The sequence below is a fragment of the Pseudorca crassidens genome, chromosome 15 (genome assembly GCF_039906515.1).
Source record: "Pseudorca crassidens isolate mPseCra1 chromosome 15, mPseCra1.hap1, whole genome shotgun sequence".
Classification (NCBI taxonomy): Eukaryota; Metazoa; Chordata; class Mammalia; order Artiodactyla; family Delphinidae; genus Pseudorca; species Pseudorca crassidens.
The window spans coordinates 36,114,147-36,133,460 of record NC_090310.1 but is presented as its reverse complement, the minus strand read 5'-3'; the positions used below and the strand labels follow the sequence as shown (position 1 = coordinate 36,133,460).

Sequence of the window (19,314 nt, the reverse complement as noted above, 5' to 3'; positions counted from 1 at the left end):
CACGTCATTGTACATTTGTCCAAACCCATAGAATGTATGGCACCACGAGTGACACTAATGTCAGCTCTGGACTCTGGGTGATAGTGACGTGTCAGTGTAAGTCAACCAATTGTAACCAATGTGCCCCTCTGGTTGGGGAAGGGTGCGTGTAGGTGTGCTGGGGGTAGAGGGAAATCTCTATATTTCCCACTTGATTTTTCTGTGAACCTAAAACTGCTCTAAAAACTAACGTCTGTTAACTTAAGAAGAAAAAAAAGAAAGAAAGGAGGAGCCAAAAGGGAAGAGAGAGCTGGTTCAGCTACTCAGCTACTTTTCTTTTGTGTTCCTGGGGCCTCTGGGAAGCGCAGAGGCTCCTGACCCTCAGGCAGCACTGTTTTCTGCTGGGAACAGTGATGCCGAGGCACTGAGAGGCAGAGCCCCACCTGCTCACGTTCCTTTCCCTCCCTGGGGACTGCAGTGGATCCTGTTGCCAAGGCTGGCCGCCCCCTGTGTCCCTCCGTCAGCTAAGGTGGACACTTGAGGACCCTGAGCCCGCCCCCAGCCGCTCCTCACCTGCAGCAGGCAGGATGTCCAGCCCTAGGCAGCCCCTCCAGCAGGGCCCCAGGAACTCAGGGGGCGGGGGTCAGCCATCCTTTGTCCACGGGTCTAGGAGAAAACAGGACGTGGGGCTGGGCAGAGGTCATGCCTGCTGCTTCAGATGGCAGCAGCTCATTGAAACAGATCGACCCGCACCCTCCAGCCCTAAAGCTCTCTGGGTCCCAATGTGATTCATTTACGAGGGGGCCACTGAATACAGACCCCAGGATCCAACACACTCGCTGACCTTGGATTTGAATTGGTCTTCCCAGGCATTTTAACTTGAGATGAACCTTTCTACGTGGAAAATGCTAAAAGAAGCTTGGCAACAAGTAAAATAGCATTTTCTAACCATTCAGTTCACGGTGATATTGAAGAGTTAGTGCAATGAATTTGAGGTAGGTGGTGCCCAACCGAGCTGACTAAACTATTCTGGGAACTTCAGAAATAGGCCAGGGTGAGGCCATGCTCCTTACACTTTTTCAGGACCCTTCTGGCTGTTTTGTTTTATTTTTCTGAATGTCAAAACCAAGGGGGAAAAAACTGGATGGGGTGTTGGTTTAAGTCATATTAATGTGCACAGATTAATGGAGGCATTATTGAGGTTTTTCTTTAGATCCTTTGCTAAAACTATATTTTTCCTTATCTAGATCTTGCCAATTTCTTCTTTGTGTCTAAGTATTTTTAAATAGTTCTTGTTGTTATTATGAATTTTGTTGGTGTCAAAGAAGGCAATTTTTGTGTATTTTATCTTGTATCCCACCAACATGTTAAGTAGTCACAGTAGTTCTCATTTTTCAGTTAACTCTCTTCAGGCTTTTGAATTACTGCAATGCAAATAATTTCATCTCTTATTTTGAACAATTTCTCTGCATGGTCCAGCCCCACCGCTGCCCCCAGCAATGTTGAAGGACAGTGGTTGTAACAGGCATCGTTTTCTTACTCCTGACTCTCCCAGGAGTGGTTCTAGCCCAAACCATTAGACCTGATGTTTGTGACCGGTATATAATTAGTTCTCTTCTCCTCTTGGAAAAGATTCCTTCAATTCCTCCTTTCTTATTGCCATTCAAGTAACATTATATAATCCTTGTTGAAGGCTTACTGTGTTTCAGACATTCTGTTAAGCACTGTACTTACATCACTTCAGTTACGCCTTGTAACAACTCTCATTACCATTCCTTCTCGCATTTTATAGATGAGGACACTGAGGCTCAGAGAGTTTAAATGACTTTCTCAAGGATACACGAGTGGGAAGCAGTTGTGTTGGAATAGAAACCAAGGCTTCACTGACAGCAGTACTTGTGCTGTATAATCTACCTGCCTCTTAAGGTATGTTGACACATTTTATAAAAGTTTTAGGCATGTCTGTTAAATGAGCAAATAACTTTTTAGCAATATTGATATAATCGCATGATTTACTTCCAATCATTCATCCAGCTAGCAGATATTTATAGGGGGCTGCTGTGTGTTCCAGGCACTGGTGATGTAAAGGTGAACAATTAGACAAAGTCCTTACCTTGTGAGTGTGGTGGGGGTGGAGGATAATAATAGTAAAGAAGAAAACAAGTGAATAAGCAAGGCAGTTCTGATGGTGATTAGTGCCTGAATAAAATAAACCGTGTGAGTGATGGAGAGGGTCAGGGTCCGGGGGAGGGGGTCCTTTAGTCTCAGTGTCCAGGGAAGGACTCTGTGAGAAAGCTACATATGAGCAGAGATCTGAAAGGTGAGAAGGAGAGAGTCATGCAGAGAGCCAGGGGAGCAGCAAGTGTAAATACCCTGCGTGTTAGAGCAGGAGGAAAAGGCCAGAGTTGCTGGAATGCAGTGAATGAGCACGTGGGCTCACAAAGGGGGTTGGGAGGCCACCTCAGAGGGGCTTGAGACCTGGTCACTCCCCTAAGGAGTTTGGATGCGTTTGAGTGTGGTGCGAAGCCACTGGAGGGAGCAACGGGACTGATGTATATCAGATCTTTATTTTATTTTATTCTGTTTTTATTAATTAATTTATTTTGGCTGCGCCGGGTCTTAGTTGCGGCATGTGGGCTTCTTAGTTGAGGCATGCATGCAGGATCTAGTTCCCCAGCCAGAGATCGAACCCAGGCCCCGTGCATTGGGAGCGTGGAGTCCTACCCACTGGACCACCAGGGCAGTCCCTCAGATCTCTCTTTTAAACCGTGAACTACACTGGCACTTCCCTGGCAGTCCAGTGGTTAAGACTCTGTGCTTCCACTGCAAGGAGCACGGGCCTGATCCCTGGTCAGGGAATTTTATGCTGTGTGGCACAGCCAAAAACAAAAAAACAAAACAAAACAAAAACTGTGAGCTATGCTAATAGATTTTCTAACATCAAACCAAACTTGCATTCTTGAATATAATCTTCCATTAGTATTAAGCTATGTATAACAGGGTGGGATAGCACAAAAATAGAAACATAAGTCAATAGAACATAATAAAGGGTCCAAGAACAAATATATATTTATATTATTTACATATGAAGGAATTTGGTAATATGACAAAAATAACATTTCAAGTCAGTGGTATTGGCCAGCCTATGAAAAAAAATTTTTTTGAACTTCACATTAAGTGCAAAATTTAACTTCAGTTTGGATTAAATACAAAACCATAAAAGCACAATAAGAAAATACGAGAGAATATTTTAAAATATTCTTTCGGTAAGGGAGGCTTTTTTTTAAGCAAGACATAAAATCCAGGAGTCATAAAGGGGAAGACTAACAGATTTGCCTTAATTGAATATTTCTCAATAATAATAGGTGCCACAAATAAAATTGGAGGAAAACCTCAAGCCAAGAGTCAACATTTGCAAATATATGAAAGAGCATTAATATCTTTAATGTATAAGGAACTCTTAAAATCAATAAGAAAGAAATAGAAACGAATAGAAATAGAAATGAATAGAAATAGAATGATGGACACAGACAGGTAATTGTGGACCCAGACAGAAATAGAAAAAAGGACATAGATAATTCATAGAAGTATAAGTGACCATGATATTGAAAAGATGCTCAATCCTACTAATGATCAAGAAAAAACAAAACAAGGAGCTATCATAATGACATAACAGGCTGCATTGGTGAGAACGTGGGATTAATAGGAATCTTAGTGCATAGCTGGTGGGAGGGTAAATTAGTATGATTCTGGATCATAATGTATCATTATCTATTGTCATTAAATATCTTTGATCCAGAAGTTCCACTTCTGGGAATTTATGCTAAAGAAATAATTGGGTAAGTGCACAGAGATGTGACTATAAGGATGATCCTGAAACATTGTTTACAACAACAAGAAATTGAAGGGGAAAAAAACTAAATTTCTATCCAGAGAGAATTGGTAAAATTATTTTGGCGCAGTTAAACAGTGGAAACCTACGTGGCCATAAAAAATAATAAGGTCAAACTGGAAATGTCCACAGTGTATTTTTTTTGTCTCTTAATGTTATAAAGGTTTTTTTTAAAAATTCATTTATTTATTATTTATTTATTTTTGGCTGCGTTGGGTCTTTGTTGCTGCGCATGGGCTTTCTCTAGTTGTGGCGAGCAAGGGCTACTCTTCGTTGCGGTGCATGGGCTTCTCTTGTTGTGGAGCACGGGCTCTAGGCACGCGGGCTTCAGTAGTTGTGGCGCACGGGCTCAGTAGTTGTGGCGCACGGGCTTAGTTACTCCGCAGCATGTGGGATCTTCCTGGACCAGGGCTCGAACCCGTGTCTCCTGCATTGGCAGGCGGATTCTTAAGCACTGCGCCACCAGGGAAGCCCTGGTATAAAGGTTTTAATCACTTTTCTGAGGTATAATTTTTTTTAAAATGAGAATCCTATATATATATATATTTTTTATTTATTTATTTATTTTATCATTTATTTGGTTGCACCAGGTCTTAGTTGCGGCCGGCAGGTTCCTTAGTTGTGGCATGCGAACTTTTAGTTGCGGCATGCATGTGAGATCTAGTTCCCTGACCAGGGATCGAACCCAGGCTCCCTGCATTGGGAGCATGGAGTCTTAACCACTGTGCCACCAGGGAAGTCCTGAATTATAATTTATATAAAATAAAATGCATGCATTTCAAATAGAGTTATATGAGTTCTGACAAATGTATACACCTCTGTAACATCTACCACAATCAAGTCACTGAACATTTCTTTCTCCCAAAAAGTGATCCCTCATGCCCCTTTGCTGTCTACCCCAACCACACCCCTCTGGCCCTGAGCCATCCATCTGCTTTTTTCACTATAGTTTTACCTTTTCTAGAATTTCAATGTTTTTTTTTCCACTTTTTAAAAATTGTGGTAAAATTCATATAACATAATTACTATCTTAACCATTTTTAAGTGTACAGGTCAGTGGTATTAAATGTATTCACACTGTTGTGCAACCATCACCACGATCATCCCCTTAACTCTCTTTATCTTGTAAAACTGAAACTCTATACCCATTAAACAACAACTCCCTATGCTCCCCTCCTCCCTAGCCCTGGGCAACCACCCCTGTACTTTCTGTCTTTATGATTTTGATGACTCTAAGTACCTCATATAAGTAGAATCATACAATATTGGTCTTCTTGCATCTGGCCTCTTTCACTGAGCATAATGTTTTCCAGGTTCATCCATATTGCAACATGTATCAGAATTTTGTTCCCTTTTATGATTGAATAATATTCCATTGTATGTAGGTACCGTATTTTTCTTATCCATTCACCTGTCAGTGAGTACTTGGGCTGCTTTTATGTTTTAACTTCGGTAAATAATGCTGCTACAAACATGGGTGTACAAAGGTGAACTCTTTAAGACCGCACTTGCAATTCTTTAGGGTTTATACCCAGAAGTGGAATTGCTGGATCATATGGTAACTCTATTTTTAATTTTTTGAGGAGCTGCCACACTGTTTTCCAAAGCAGCTTTAACATCTTACTTTCCCACCAACAGTGAGTGCACAGGGTTCCAATTTCTCCACATTCTCACCAGTACTTGTTGTTTTCTGGTTTTTTGATAGCAGCCATCCTAATGGGTGTGAGGTGGTATTTCATTGTAGTCTTGATTTGTGTTTCCCCAATGATTAGTAATGTTGAGCATCTTTTCGTGTGCTTATCGGCCATTTATATGTCTTCTTTGGAGAAATATCTATTCAAATCCTTTGCCCATTTTTCAATCAGGTTGTTTGGGTTTTTTGTTGTTGTTGAGTTTTAGGAGTTCTCTATATATTCTGGATATTAAATCCTTATCAGATACATGATTTGCAAATATTTTCTTCCATCCTGTTTTTTGTACTCTGGATAGTGTCTTTTGATGTACAAAATTGTTTAATTTTCATGAAGTCCAATTTGTCTAATTTTTCTTTTGTTACCTGTGCTTTTGGTGTCATATCCAAGAAATAATTGACAAATCCAATGTTGTGAAGCTTTGTCCTCTGTTTTCTTCTAAGAGTTTTATTGGTTTAGGTCTTACATTTATCCATTGTGAGTTAATTTTTGTGTATGGTATTAGGTAAGGATCCAACTTTATTCTTTTGTATGTGGATATCCAGTTTTCATAGCACCATTTGTTGAAAAGACTGTCCTTTTCTCATTGAATGGTCATGGCACCCTTGTCAAAAATCATTTTACCACATACATGAGGGTTTATTTCTGGGCTCTCTATTCTATTCCATTGGTTTACATGTCTGTCTTTATGCTAATACCATACTCTTTTGATTACTGCCACTTTGTGGTAAATTTTGAAATTAAGAAGTGTGGGTCCTTGGGGCTTCCCTGGTGGTGCAGTGGTTGAGAATCCGCCTGCCGATGCAGGGGACACGGGTTCGTGCCCCGGTCCAGGAAGATCCCACATGCCGCGGAGCGGCTAGTCCCGTGAGCCATGGCCACTGAGCCTGCGTGTCCGGAGCCTGTGCTCCACAACGGGAGAGGCCACAACAGTGAGAGGCCTGCGTACCGCAAAAAAAAAAAAAAAAAAAAAAAAAAGGAGTGTGGGTCCTCTAGTTTTGTTCTTTTTTTTTTTTTTTTTTAATACGGCAGGTTCTTATTTAGTTTTGTTCTTTTTCAAGATTGTTTTGGCTATTTGAGGTGCCTTGAAATTCCATGTGAATTTTAAGTTGGGTTTTTATATTTCTGCAAAAAAAAATGTCATTGAGATTTTGATAGGGATTGCACTGAGTCTATAGCTAGCTTTCAGTAGTATTGACATTTTAACAATATTAAGTCTTCAAGTTCATGAACATGGGATGTGTTTCCATTAATTTATGTCTTCTTTAATTCAGCAGTGTTTTGTAGCTTTCATTGTACAGGTCTTTTACCTCCTTGGTTAAGTTAATTCCTAAGCATTTTATTCTTTTTGATGTTATTGTGAATGGAATCGTTTTTGTGATGTCCTTTTCAGGTTGTTCATTGTTCATGTATAGGAATGAAGGTGAATTTTGTGTGTTGACTTTGTATCCTGCTACTTTGATGAATTCACTTATTAGTTCTAACAATTGTTTTGTGGAACCTTTAGGATTTTCTGCATAAAAAATCATATCTGCAAACAGATGATTTTACTTCTTCCTTTCCAATTTGTATGACTTTTCTGTGTGGCCTTTTATGGCCACATAATTTTCCACTGTATAACTTGGCCATAATAATTTTACCAATCTTCTTTGGATAGAAATTTCATTTTTTCCCCTTCAGTTTCTTTTTCTTACCTAATTGCTCTGGCTAGAACTTCCAGTACTATATTGAATAGAAGTGGTGAAAGCAGGCATCCTTACCTTGTTCCCAATGTTAGAGGAATCACTATCAGTCTTTCATCATTGAGTATGATGTTTGCTGCAGGTTTTTATTATGTGGAGATAGATTCCTTCTATTCCTAGCTTACTGCTTTTTTTTTTGTTTGTTTTTTTTGTGGTACGCGGGCCTCTCACTGTTGTGGCCCCTCCCGTTGTGGAGCACAGGTCCCGGATGCGCAGGCTCAGCAGCCACGGCTCACGGGCCCAGCCGCTCCACGGCATGTGGGATCTTCCCGGACCGGGGCACGAACCCGTGTCCCCTGCATCGGCAGGCGGACTCTCAACCACTGCGCCACCAGAGAAGCCCACTGAGTGTTTTTATAATGAAGGGATGTTCAATTTTGTCAAATGCTTTTTCTGTGTCAGTTGAGATGTTCATGTGGGTTTTTTCCTTCCTTTTGTTTATGTGGCATATTACATTGGTTGATTTTCCTATGTCGAACCATCCTTGTATTCCGTGAATAAATTCCATTTGGTTTTTGTTGAAGATTTTTGCATCAGTGCTCATAAGGGATACCTATATTTTTCTTTTCTTATAGTGTCTTTGTTTGGCTCTGGTATCAGGGTAATGCTGGCCTCATAGAATGGGTTGGGAAATGTTCTCTCCTTTTCAACTTTTCAGAAAATTTTGAGAAGGATTGGTATTACTTCTTTAAATGTTTGGTAGAATTCACTAGTGAATATATATATATATATTTTTGGCTGCACCACATGACATGTGGAATCTTAGGTCCTTGACCAGGGATCGAACCCATGCTCCCTGCATTGGAAGCACAGAGTCTTAATCACTGGACTGCCAGAGAAGTCCCTCTTTTCTAGTTTTAGTAATTTAAGTTGTCTCTCTTTTTCCTTAGTCCATCTAGCAAAAGATTTGTCAATTTTATTAATCTTTTTGAAGAACCAGCTTTTGGTGTCATTGATTTTTCTCTATCATTTTTCTATTTTCTGTTTTATTTTTATTATTTCCTTCCTTATGCTAGTTTTGGGTTTAGTTCTTTTTTTTCTAGTTTTCTTAAGTTGTAAAGTTAGGTTGTTGATTTGAGATCTTTCCCATTTTTTAATATAAATACTTATAGCTATCAGTTTCCTCCCTTAGCACCACTTTCACTGTGTCCCATAAGTTTGGCATGTTGTGTTTTCATTTTTATTCATCTCTGAGTATTTTTAAATTTTCCTTGTGAATTCTTCCTTAATACATTAGTGATTTAAAAGTGTGTTGTTTGGGCTTCCCTGGTGGCACAGTGGTTGGGAGTCCGCCTGCCAATGCGGGGGACCTAGGTTTGGGCCCTGGTCTGGGAGGCTCCCACATGCCACGGAGTGACTGGACCTGTGTGCCACAGCTGCTAAGCCTATGCTCTGGGGCCTGTGAGCCATGGCTGCTGAGCCCACACGCTGCAATAATTGAAGCCCGAGTGCCTGGAGCCTGTGTTCTGTGACAGGAGAGGCCACTGTGGTGAGAGGCCCGTGCACTTCAGCGAAGAGTGGCCCCCGCTTGCCGGAACTGGAGGGAGCCTGCGCTCTGCAGCAAGGACCCAACGCAGCCAAAAGTAAATAAAAATAAAATAAATTTTAAAAAAATAGTGTGTTGTTTAATTTCTGCAATTTCATGCATTTTCCAGTTTTTCTTCTGTTATTTATTTCTAAGTTCATCCCACTGTGGTTAGAGAAGATACTTTGTATAATATCTATATTTTAAAATCTCTAAAGACTTAACTTGTAGCCTAACATATGGTCAGCTCTGTTAAAATCCCATGTGCATTTGAAAAGAATATTCTCTTGTTGGGTAGTGTATTCTGTATGTGTCTGTTAGATCTAATTGTGTTAAGACTTCTATTTCATTATTTGTCTTCTGTCTGGTTGTTCTATGCATTATTGTGAGTGGGTTATTAAAGTATCCAACTATTATTGTGGAACTATTTCTCCCTTCAGTCCTATCAGTTTTTGCTTCATATGTTTTAATGGTCTTTCATTAGGTATATAATGTTTATAATTGTTATATCTTCTTGCTGTTTCAAATCTTTTATTAATATAAAATGTCCTTCTTTGTCTCTTGTAACCTTTTTTGATTTAAAGCCTTTTTTGTCTGATATCAGTATAGCTTCCCCTGCTCTCTTTTGGTTACTATTGTCATGGAATGTAGTTTTTAGGTTTTTTGGGTGGGGCCATGCTGCACGGCTTGTGGGATCTCAGTTCCCCAACTAGGGATTGAACCCGAGCCACAGCAGTGAAAGCCCAGAATCCTAACCACTAGGCAACCAGGGAACTCCCCATGGAATATCTTTTTTTTATCCTTTCATTTTCAACCTATTTGTGTCTTTGGATCTAAAGTTAGTCTCTCATAGACATCCTATAGTTGGATCACATGGTTTTCTCCATTCTGCCAATCTCTGTCTTTTGATTAGAGAGTTTAACCCATTTACGTTTAAAGTAATTGCTGATAAGAAGGGCCTTACTTCTGTCATTGTGCTATTTGTTTTTATTCTGCCTTATTGCTTCCCCCCTCATTTCTTGCATTACCGTCTTCTTTTGTATTTAGTTGATTTTTTGTACTGAAATGTTAAAATTCCTTTTTCATTTCCTTTTGTGTATATATTTTAGTTATTTTCTTTGTGGTTACCATGGGTTACATTTAATATCCTAAAGTTATAATACTCTAATTTAAATTTATACCAGCTTAACTTCAATAACAAACAAAAACTTTGCTCCTTTACAGCTCTGTCCCCACCCCTTTTGGTTGTTGATGTCACAGTATTACACCTTTATGCATTGTGTGCCCCCCAAACATAAACTAATAATTTAAAAAAATTCTTTAGTCTCTTATATTATGTAGAAAACAAAATTTGAAGTTACAAACCAAAGATATAGTAATATTAGCTTGTACACTAATAACTGGTTTTTTTCTTTAAATATAATAGTATCTTAAATCATGTAGAAAACAAAAAGTGCAGTTATAAACCATTGTTACTAGCGTTTATAATTGCCCATGTGTTGACTTTTGTTGAGATCTTTATTTCTCCATATGACTTTGAGTTACTACTGTCTAGTGCTCAGGACTCCCCTGAGCATTCTTGCAGGGAAGGTCATGGTCATGAACTCCCTCAGCTTTTGTTTATCTGGGAATGTCTTAATTTCTCCCTTAATTTTTTAAAAATAAATTTATTAATTTTATTAATTTTATTTATTGTTTCTGACTGCATTGGGTCTTCGTTGCTGTGCGTCGGCTTTTCTCTTGTTGCAGCGAGTGGGGGCTACTCTTCTTTGCGGTTTGCAGGCTTCTCATTGTGGTGGCTTCTCTTGTTGAGGAGCATGAGCTCTAGGTGCACGGGCTTCAGTAGTTGTGGCATGTGGGCTCAGTAGTTGTGGCTCGTGGGCTCTAGAGCGCAGGCTCAGTAGTTGTGGCTCACGGGCCTAGTTGCTCTGTGGCATGTGGGATCTTCCTGGACCAGGGATCAAACCCGTGTCCCCTGCACTGGCAGGCAGATTCTCAACCACTGTGCTACCAGGGAAGCCCCTCCCTTAATTTTGAAGGGCAGTTTTGCTGGATATAAGACTCTTGGTTGATAGGTTTTTTTCTTTGAGCAATTTGAATATGTCAGCCTACTCTTTTCTGGCCTCCAAAGTTTCTGATGAGAAGTCTGTTGATAATCTTATTGAGGATCCCTTGTGTGTGATGATTTTCTTCCTCTCTTGCTGATTTCAAGATTGTCTTTGTTTTTTGAAGGTTTGATTATAATGTGTCTTGGTGTGGGTCTTTTTGAACTAATCTTACTTGGAGTTTGTTGAGCTTCCTGTATGGTTTACAATGTATTAAAAAAATTTTTTTTTAATTAATTTTATTTATTTTTGACTGCATTGGGTCTTCGTTGCTGCGAGTGGGCTTTCTCTAGTTGCGGTGAGCGGGGGCTACTCTTCGTTGCAATGCACAGGCTTCTTACTGCAGTGGCTTCTCTTGTTGCAGAGCCCGGGCTCTAGGCGTGCGGGCTTCAGTAGTTGTGGCACGTGGGCTCAGTAGTTGCAGCATGCAGGCTCAGTAGTTGTGTCTCGCGGGCTCTAGAGCGCAGGCTCAGTAGTTGTGGTGCATGGGCTTAGTTGCTCTGCAGCATGTGGGATCTTCCCAGACCAGGGCTCGAACCCGTGTCCCCTGCATTGGCAGGCAGATTCTTAACCACTATGCCACCAGGGAAGCCCTACAATGTATTTTTGTGTGGGGAAAAAACTCGATGTGCAGAGGAGAATTATGATGGGATACCTTTATGTTTTAAAAAGAAAATAGGATACTGTTTTTGTCTGGCTAGAGATTAGCTGGAAATATTTGACAGTGGGATTAAGGAATTATTTCTTATTTTGTGAATTTTGATTGCTTAGATTTTGGTAACTAATGTGTATTGCTTCCCCTCATTTAAATAGATTGCTTATAGAATTATAAAAGTAAAACATTAAAATCATTTAAATAATACAAAAGTAAGTAAAGTATATACCTCACTTCCACTCCCCAGGGGTGACCTCTTCTAGTTGATGGTTTTGTTTTTTTTTTAAGTAGGTGCTAGTGCAATAGGGCAAATAAAAGAAATGAAAGACATCAAGATTGGAAAAGGAAAGAATAAAACTGTCACTATTCACAGTTGACATGACTGTATACTTTGAAAATCCAAAAGAATCTACAATAGAACTATTAGAACTAATACATGAACTTAACAAGGTTTCTGGACACAAGATCAACACACAAAAAGATCAGTTATATTTCTACGTACTAGCAACACTCAAGTCAAAAGTAAAAATTTTAAATACCATTTAAAAAATCAAATATATAAGAATAAATCTAGGGACTTCCCTGGTGGTCCAGTGGCTAAGACTCCATGCTCCCAATGCAGGGGGCCTGGGTTTGATCCCTGGTCAGGGAACTAGATCCCACGTGCTGCAACTAAGAGTTCACATGCCGCAAATAAAGATCCCACGTGCTGCAACAAAGATCCTGCGTGCTACACCTACGACCCAGCATAGCCAAATAAATATTAAAAAAAGAATAAATCTAGCAAAAAAATTTGCATGACCTCCACATTGAAAACTATGAAACAATACTAAGAGAAATTAAAGAAGACCTAAAGTAGGGATTTGCCATATTCGTGGATTGAAAGACTCAGTATTATTAAGATGATCTATAGATTGACATACCAATCAAAATCCCAGCAGGCTTTTTGGAGGGCGATGGGGAGGGTGGAAATTGGTAAGCTGATTCTAAAACATAAACAAAAGACCCTGAAATAGACAAAATAATCTTGAAGAAGAAGAACAAAGCCTGAGGACTTACACTACACAATATCAAGACTTAGTATAGAGCTATAGGTATTGGTACAAGGGCAGACAAATAGACCAGTGCACTAGAATAGAGGGTCCAGAAACAGACCCATACATATATGGGCACCTGATTTATAACAAGGCCTCCAATGCAATTCAGTGGGCATTAAATTGTGCTGGCTAATGGGATATTCATATGGGAAAAGTGAACCCTGACCTCTACTTCACACCGTACACAAAACATTAATTCAAGCTGGATCATAGATCTATCTAAATGTGAATGCTAACACAGTCAAGCCTTAGAAAAAATACAGGATAAAATATCTTTTTAGGGCTTCCCTGGTGGTGCAGTGATTGAGAGTCCACCTGCTGTTGCAGGGGACACGGGTTCGTGCCCCGGTCCGGGAAGATCCCACATGCCACAGAGTGGCTGGGCCCATGAGCCATGGCCGCTGGGCCTGCACGTCCGGAGCCTGTGCTCTGCAACAGGAGAGGCCACAACAGTGAGAGGCCCACATACCGCAAAAAAAATATATATATATATCTTTTTGAACTTGGTCTACGTAAAGATTAAACAGAACACAAAAAGCACTAACCATGAAAGAAAAGAACAATATATTGAGATTCATTAAAATTAGGAATATCTGTTCATTAGAAGACAGCATTAAAAGGTGAAAAAGCAAACCATTGACTAGGAGACAACATCCCCAACACCTTAATCAATCAGTAAGAAACAGACACCTGATGATAAACTGAGCCAAAACTTGAAAGAATGTCACTGCAGAGAATATCATTAGTAATCAGAAAATGAAAATTAAGATCACTCTGGAAAAATGTTTGGTAATGGTAAGACTAAATATGCATATTTCTGTGACCCAGTAATTTCCCTCCTGGGTATATACCCAACAGAAACGAGTGTTTATGTCCACCAAAACCCAGATCAGAATATTTATAGCAGCTTTATTCATAAACTCCAGAAGAGTGGAAACAACCAATGTCCATCAACAAAAGATTGAGATTTTTTTTGGAATATTCATACAATCAAATCCTACATTATAAAGAAACAGAATAAGCTACTGATATCCTCAACACTATGGCTGACTCTCGCAGACATTGTGAGTGAAAGAAGTCTGATGCAAAAGAGACACACTCTTGTGATTCCATTTGTAGGAAGTTTAAAGTCAGGCCAAACCAATCTGAAAAGATAGAAGTCAAAGTAGTAGTTACACTTGGAGGCGGTTCTGACTGGACGGGGCATGAGGGAGCCTTCTAGGGTGCTGTAAACTTCTATCTAATTTAATCTGGATGGTGTACACACAGGCGTACACATATATAAAAATCCATTGAGCTCACTTTACTGTCTAAGTTATACCTCAATTTAGAGAACGTTATGCTAGCAGCTATCTAAAAGTTCAAATGTATGTAAACCAAAATGAAGCACTGTTACTGCAGTCTCTTAGTGCATGAGCTGGGACACTCAGGCCTCTGTCCTGCTCTCAGGGCAATGTCAGGGTGTGGCCCAGGGCTGGACACAGCCTCCTGCATTGGATGTCCAGGTACACCCACCAAGTAACAGACTATGCTTTGGTGGGGGTGGGGTGGTGGCCAGGAGTACGCAGGACCATGTTGAAGAAGGGCCAGGCTCAGTGCCTCTCAGCTCTGGCAGGACATTGTCTGGCGCACTAAATATTTTTTTAATTTAAAATTTTTATTGTGGTAAAGTATACCTAACATAAAATTTACTATTTTAACTATTTTTTAAGCATTCAATTCAGTGACATTAAGTACATTTATAATGTTGTGCAACCATCACCACCATCCCCCTCTAGAACTTTTTCATCCTCCCAAATGGAAACTCTGTACTCATTAAGCACTGACTCCCCAGCCCCTGGTAACCACTTTCTGTTTATATGAATCTGACAACTCTAGGTACCTCATGTAAGTGGGATCACACAGTATTTGTCCCTTTGCATCTGGCCTCTTTGAGCATAATGTTTTCCAGGCTCATCCAAGTTGTAACAAGTACTAGAATTTCATTCCTTTTTAAGGCTAAATCATATTCCAGTTTATGGATGGACCACATTTTGTTTATTCATCCATTCGTCAATAGATATTGTTCTTAGGTTGTTTCCACCTTTTGGCTCTTGTGAATAATGCTGCTGTGAACGTGGGAGTACAAATAGCAGTTCAAGGTCCTGCTTTCAACTCTTTTGGGTGTATACCCAGAAGTGGAATTGCTGGATTTTATGGTCATTCTATGGAGCGCTATTTTAAAAAAGCCACTGCTTAGCCCAACTGCGCAGAGATTTCACTGGTCTGGGGTAGAGCCCCTACATGGATGCATTTTAAAGCTACCCAGGTGATTCTAATGAGCAGCCAGAGTTGAGAACCACTGGGCCAGAGAGAGGCTAGGAAAGTGACAAAGAAGCGACTGCAGAAGGCGAGAGTGAGCAGGAGGAAGAGGCCGGCCTGAGTGTGCCTGGGAAGGTGGGAGGGCGAGCTCCTTGCCTCTGGGTCCCAGCAACCACTCAGCAGTGGGGCCAACATTCCCTCCTGATCAGACACCCATCTTTCTTGCCCCACTGACCTCGCCTAGGGTTGCCAGATTTAGCAAATTAAGATACAGGACAGCCAGTGAAATTTGAATTTCAGACAAACAACAAATAATTCTTCTAGTATATCTTATGTACTACTTGGGACATACTTATACTTAAAAAAAACAAAACTCATTCTTTATCTGAGATTAAATATTAACAAGGTGTTCTGTTATCTGGCACCCCTACTCAGGCCCCACTCAGATAAGAGCCCCCCCAGCCTGGCCTTCACCTTTGGACACCTTGTCCCAACAAGAACAGAAGAGGAGACCCCAGCAGTTGGCCCAGGAGCCACACCATTCCCATGACCTCCCAGGGCCAGCAGCGGCTGAGGGTGGCTACCTGGCCACCTGTGTGGACAGCCCTGCTTACAGCCCCAGATGCCACCCTCACAGGGTGGAACCTACCACAGACTTCTGAGCAGGATGACATCCGGTGGCCACACATGCCACCAGGGACAGCCAGGTAGACCCTGCCCAGTGTAGACAGTCTCCGGTGAGCAGCAGGAAGCCTGAGAGCCCAGCTTAAAGGGAAGAAGACTGAGGGCGGGTGGGCCTTGGATCGCCTTGGGGGCTTTTAGGGCCAGAGGGCGGTCAGTCTGCAGAGGGTCTGTGCTGTAGCGGGCAGGGCAAGGCCAGACACAGGACCGGGGTTCCACGGCCACCTCCCTGGAGTAGGGCTTCCCCGCTCCCATGCATCCTCCAGTGCTTCATCCATGGGGCAGGACACAGCTAAGGGCCTGCGTGCCCTTGTGCTGGAATCACTCAGACCCTGTCCCTCAGGCTCCACAGCTGGGCTTCTGTCTCATCCCTGAGGCCCAGGCCCCGATTTCCTCATTGTCTCTGCCAACAAGGTCCAGCTTGTCCTATGCTATCCTTCCAGGGGCCCTAGTCCCGTCTGCCAGGCCTGTGTGAGAGCAACCGGCCTCTGCTCTGCCCACCTGCACTTGGTGACTGTGGGGCGTGCAGTGCTGCCCTCCCTCCTGGGCTGCCCGTGTCCCAGGCCACAGCTTCTCGGATGTTCCTGTCTCCTGACTCCCACCCCTGCCCCCCAGGGCCGGAGACTTCAGTTCTCAGCCCTTTTAGGTGGCCCCCCCAACCATGACCGCTGACCACCTGAGACCAAACAGCCTTTCCCAGAGGGAGGAAGCAGTGCCTTCACCGTGAGACACAGCACTCCTAACTTCACTGCCCTGGAACCCTCTTGGGGACCGGGACAGGCTCAACCCTGGGGATCCTGGCACCCCTGGGACAGAGGAGGAGGTGCCCAGCCTGCACCCCCACCTGGGAGCCAGCTGCAGGTTTCCCTGTAATGGCCAAGGGTGAGCCCTAGGGCTCAGGGAAAGCATGTGCGTCCTTTGAGGGGACAGGGAAAAACCCTGGGACCCAGGAGCCTGGCCACAGGGGAGGGCCCTATGACCAATAGCCACCCTGAACCAGCTCTATGGTGCCTCTTCTGAGAAAGCCTCTGTGATTACCGTCCCTCTCAGAATGATGAACCTCACCTCCATCCGAGGGTGCAGCTGGGAGAGGACCCTGGGGACTGCTCACCCAACATGAGGGTGACATTTATGGAGCAGGCACTGGGTGATAGACCCAACCCCACCTGCACCACCTCCCTTGGTCCTCAGGACCCTGGGCAGGTCTGGTATTGTCCCCTCCATCTTAAGGGAGGAAAGGGGATGCTAGGATAGTGCCCAGGTCTGCTGATTCCAAGTTTAACCACTGGGCTGCACTGCTCAACCTCACCTCTGCCTGCCTGCAGCACTTTCCAGCTACTTCCTGCTCCTCCTGTCCCATCATTGGTACCTGGGGTGCTGGGCTTTGTCGCCTTGGCCCATTGTGGGCTGTCCTTAGGCACCTGTTTGCTTATTTCACACCGTTATCTAGTCCTTCCCAGCAGCTCCTGGCACCCATGGGGACACCTTCCTGGAGTTGCCCCAGCCACCACTCCACAGAGTGGCTCAGGCCTTCAAAGTCATGGTCCTTTCTGCCAGCTGTCTCCTCTTTCTCCCCCATCCTGTACTGAGACAGTCTGGACTCGACTTACCTCCCGGGCCTCATTGCTCCAGGGATGCCAATGCTGGGGGGCCGAGGGCGTCCATCCCAGCGCTCCTGGGCTCAGCCCTGCTCCAGTGGACAGAGGCAGCTGGGTGGGTGTGAGGATGTCCTGGGAATCTCTGTGGCTGGTCAGCTGGTCCCCGAGCCGTCAGGATCTGTCCAGGGCAGGAGTGAAGCCCTGTCTGGAGGGATCAGGAGGTGATTACCGTGCAGGGCAGCAGGGCCGCGGCCTGCCAGCTCCCGCACTCCCCCGAGCCCACCGGCTGTCACGGCAGCCGGGGCTCCTCACCTCTTCCTGTGCCGGGCTCCACCTCAACCCTCCTTCCTGTCTGATTTCAAAAGCCAACAGCCTTACAGACAAATCAGTGAGCTGTAGCTGCCTCGGGCCAGCTCTCTGGCTTTGTCACCACCCTGTAAGTCAGAGGCAAGGGTGATGCCAGGGTCTTGTTTCAAGGACTGAGTGCCCCTGCAGACCTGATGCTCAGGGGAAAGTGGTCCAACCGAGGCCACAAAGGAAAACAGACTCACCATCAGCAGACCTTTGCTTTTTGGGGGGTGGTAGGGAAACCAGGCAAGCGTGGGGGCATTCAGTGACTTCCTCAAGGCCACACAGCAGGCAGCTGACCTTGCTGGGGCTGGAACTGCGTCCTGCCACTCTAGGCTGGCATGCTCTGATACGGTGTGTGGCCCTCCTCACCCCTTCTTCTAACCGCCCTTGCTTTCCTTCTCTCTAGCACCCAACAGGCACCTTTGCCCCAGCTGTACTCCACAGTGTCTTCCCAACTCAAGGGCCCCCAAGGCAGGTCAGCTGCACCTGAAACAGCAGAATGTGGCAGTTCACTCAGGCCCCTGGAGGTGGACCTCAGCACGTGCGCTGCATTGATGGGGAAGGACACAGCCCAGAGTGAACAACATGAGAAAAGTTACAATAGAGGAAAAATACAGGACAGACTCTGGTGACAGGGAGCAAACCACCTCATGTGAAGCCACTGAGAGAAGCAGATGACGAGGTGGGAGCAAAGTGATGGGGCCTCAGATTTTCTCAGCGAGCAGGTGGGAGCCAGCAATGGTTGTAGAGCAGGAGAGTAGTAGGTTCAAGTGCATGTAGCAGCTTGTGTGTGAGGGGAGTTGGGAGGGGGCAGGGCATGTGCTTGTATTAGCCTGTCCTCAAGAGCCGCATGGGTGATGGAGGGGAGGGTACCAAGGCGGCAGATCAGAAGTGCTTCATAGAATGCCATGCTCCCATTCCCCCCTCACTCCCTCTGTCCCTTCCATCAGCGCTCGCCAGGTGCTGGGGGGACACACGGTGGCTACCCTGGAGAAGCCTGCTGAGGCTTCAGGCAGGCAGAGTGCAGACTGGCGGCTGCAGCCCTGGCCAGAGGTGCAGCGAAGGCATTTGAGAGCAGGCCGCCCACAGGATGTTGGAAACCACAGGGGCCAGGTGGGTATCTGTCACATGACAGAGGCCAGGAGGCCCCTCTGCTCCTCCCTCCACGGCTCAGGGTCGATGGATCCTGAGCACAAAAGGAAACAGCATCCTCTGTGGGGAATCTCAGGGCACCCCTGAGTCAGCACTGCCCCCCACCTTTCCTCCCCACCTAGAAGGGATGTCCCATGGCTGGGTAGGGCTGGGCCCCAGGCTCCCTCTGCTGGCTCCTCTAAGAAGTTCGGGGCCTTCTCCTGACTCTCCCGGGGGTTTTCATACGTTTGGGGTGAGGTCTCCCATGCTCGTTCTCACTCTGGGGCTTTCTATCCACCCAGAGTTGTGGTCAGCTGGGCAGGCCCTTCCCAGCTCAGCGAAAACCTGAGGCTTCCTGCCTGCATGGGCCTCTCTGGGGTTGTGCAGACTGCAAGGCCCCCTTGCTGGGGCCCTGCTCAAGCTGGGCTGTGGCTGTCCTTTGATTGCCTTGAGTGACCATGTCCAGGCCGAGGCCAAGCCACAGGAAGCGGGACTGGCCCAGGAGGTCACATCACAGTGAAGCGTGGGTGTCTCTTCGTTTTTGCTGATGGGTGAATGTTCCGCTG

General features: G+C 44.2%; 1 long non-coding RNA gene across 1 annotated transcript in view; it reads left to right on the top strand.

Annotated features, from left to right (window-relative positions):
• LOC137207226 (uncharacterized) overlaps positions 1-19,314 on the top strand; it is a 39,036-nt gene that overhangs the window by 17,320 nt on the left and 2,402 nt on the right. Inside the window, exons 3-5 of the long non-coding RNA XR_010934992.1 lie at positions 1,772-1,905; positions 18,024-18,299; positions 18,568-18,730. This is a non-coding gene — a long non-coding RNA (uncharacterized lncRNA). The remainder of the gene's footprint in view (positions 1-1,771; positions 1,906-18,023; positions 18,300-18,567; positions 18,731-19,314) is intronic.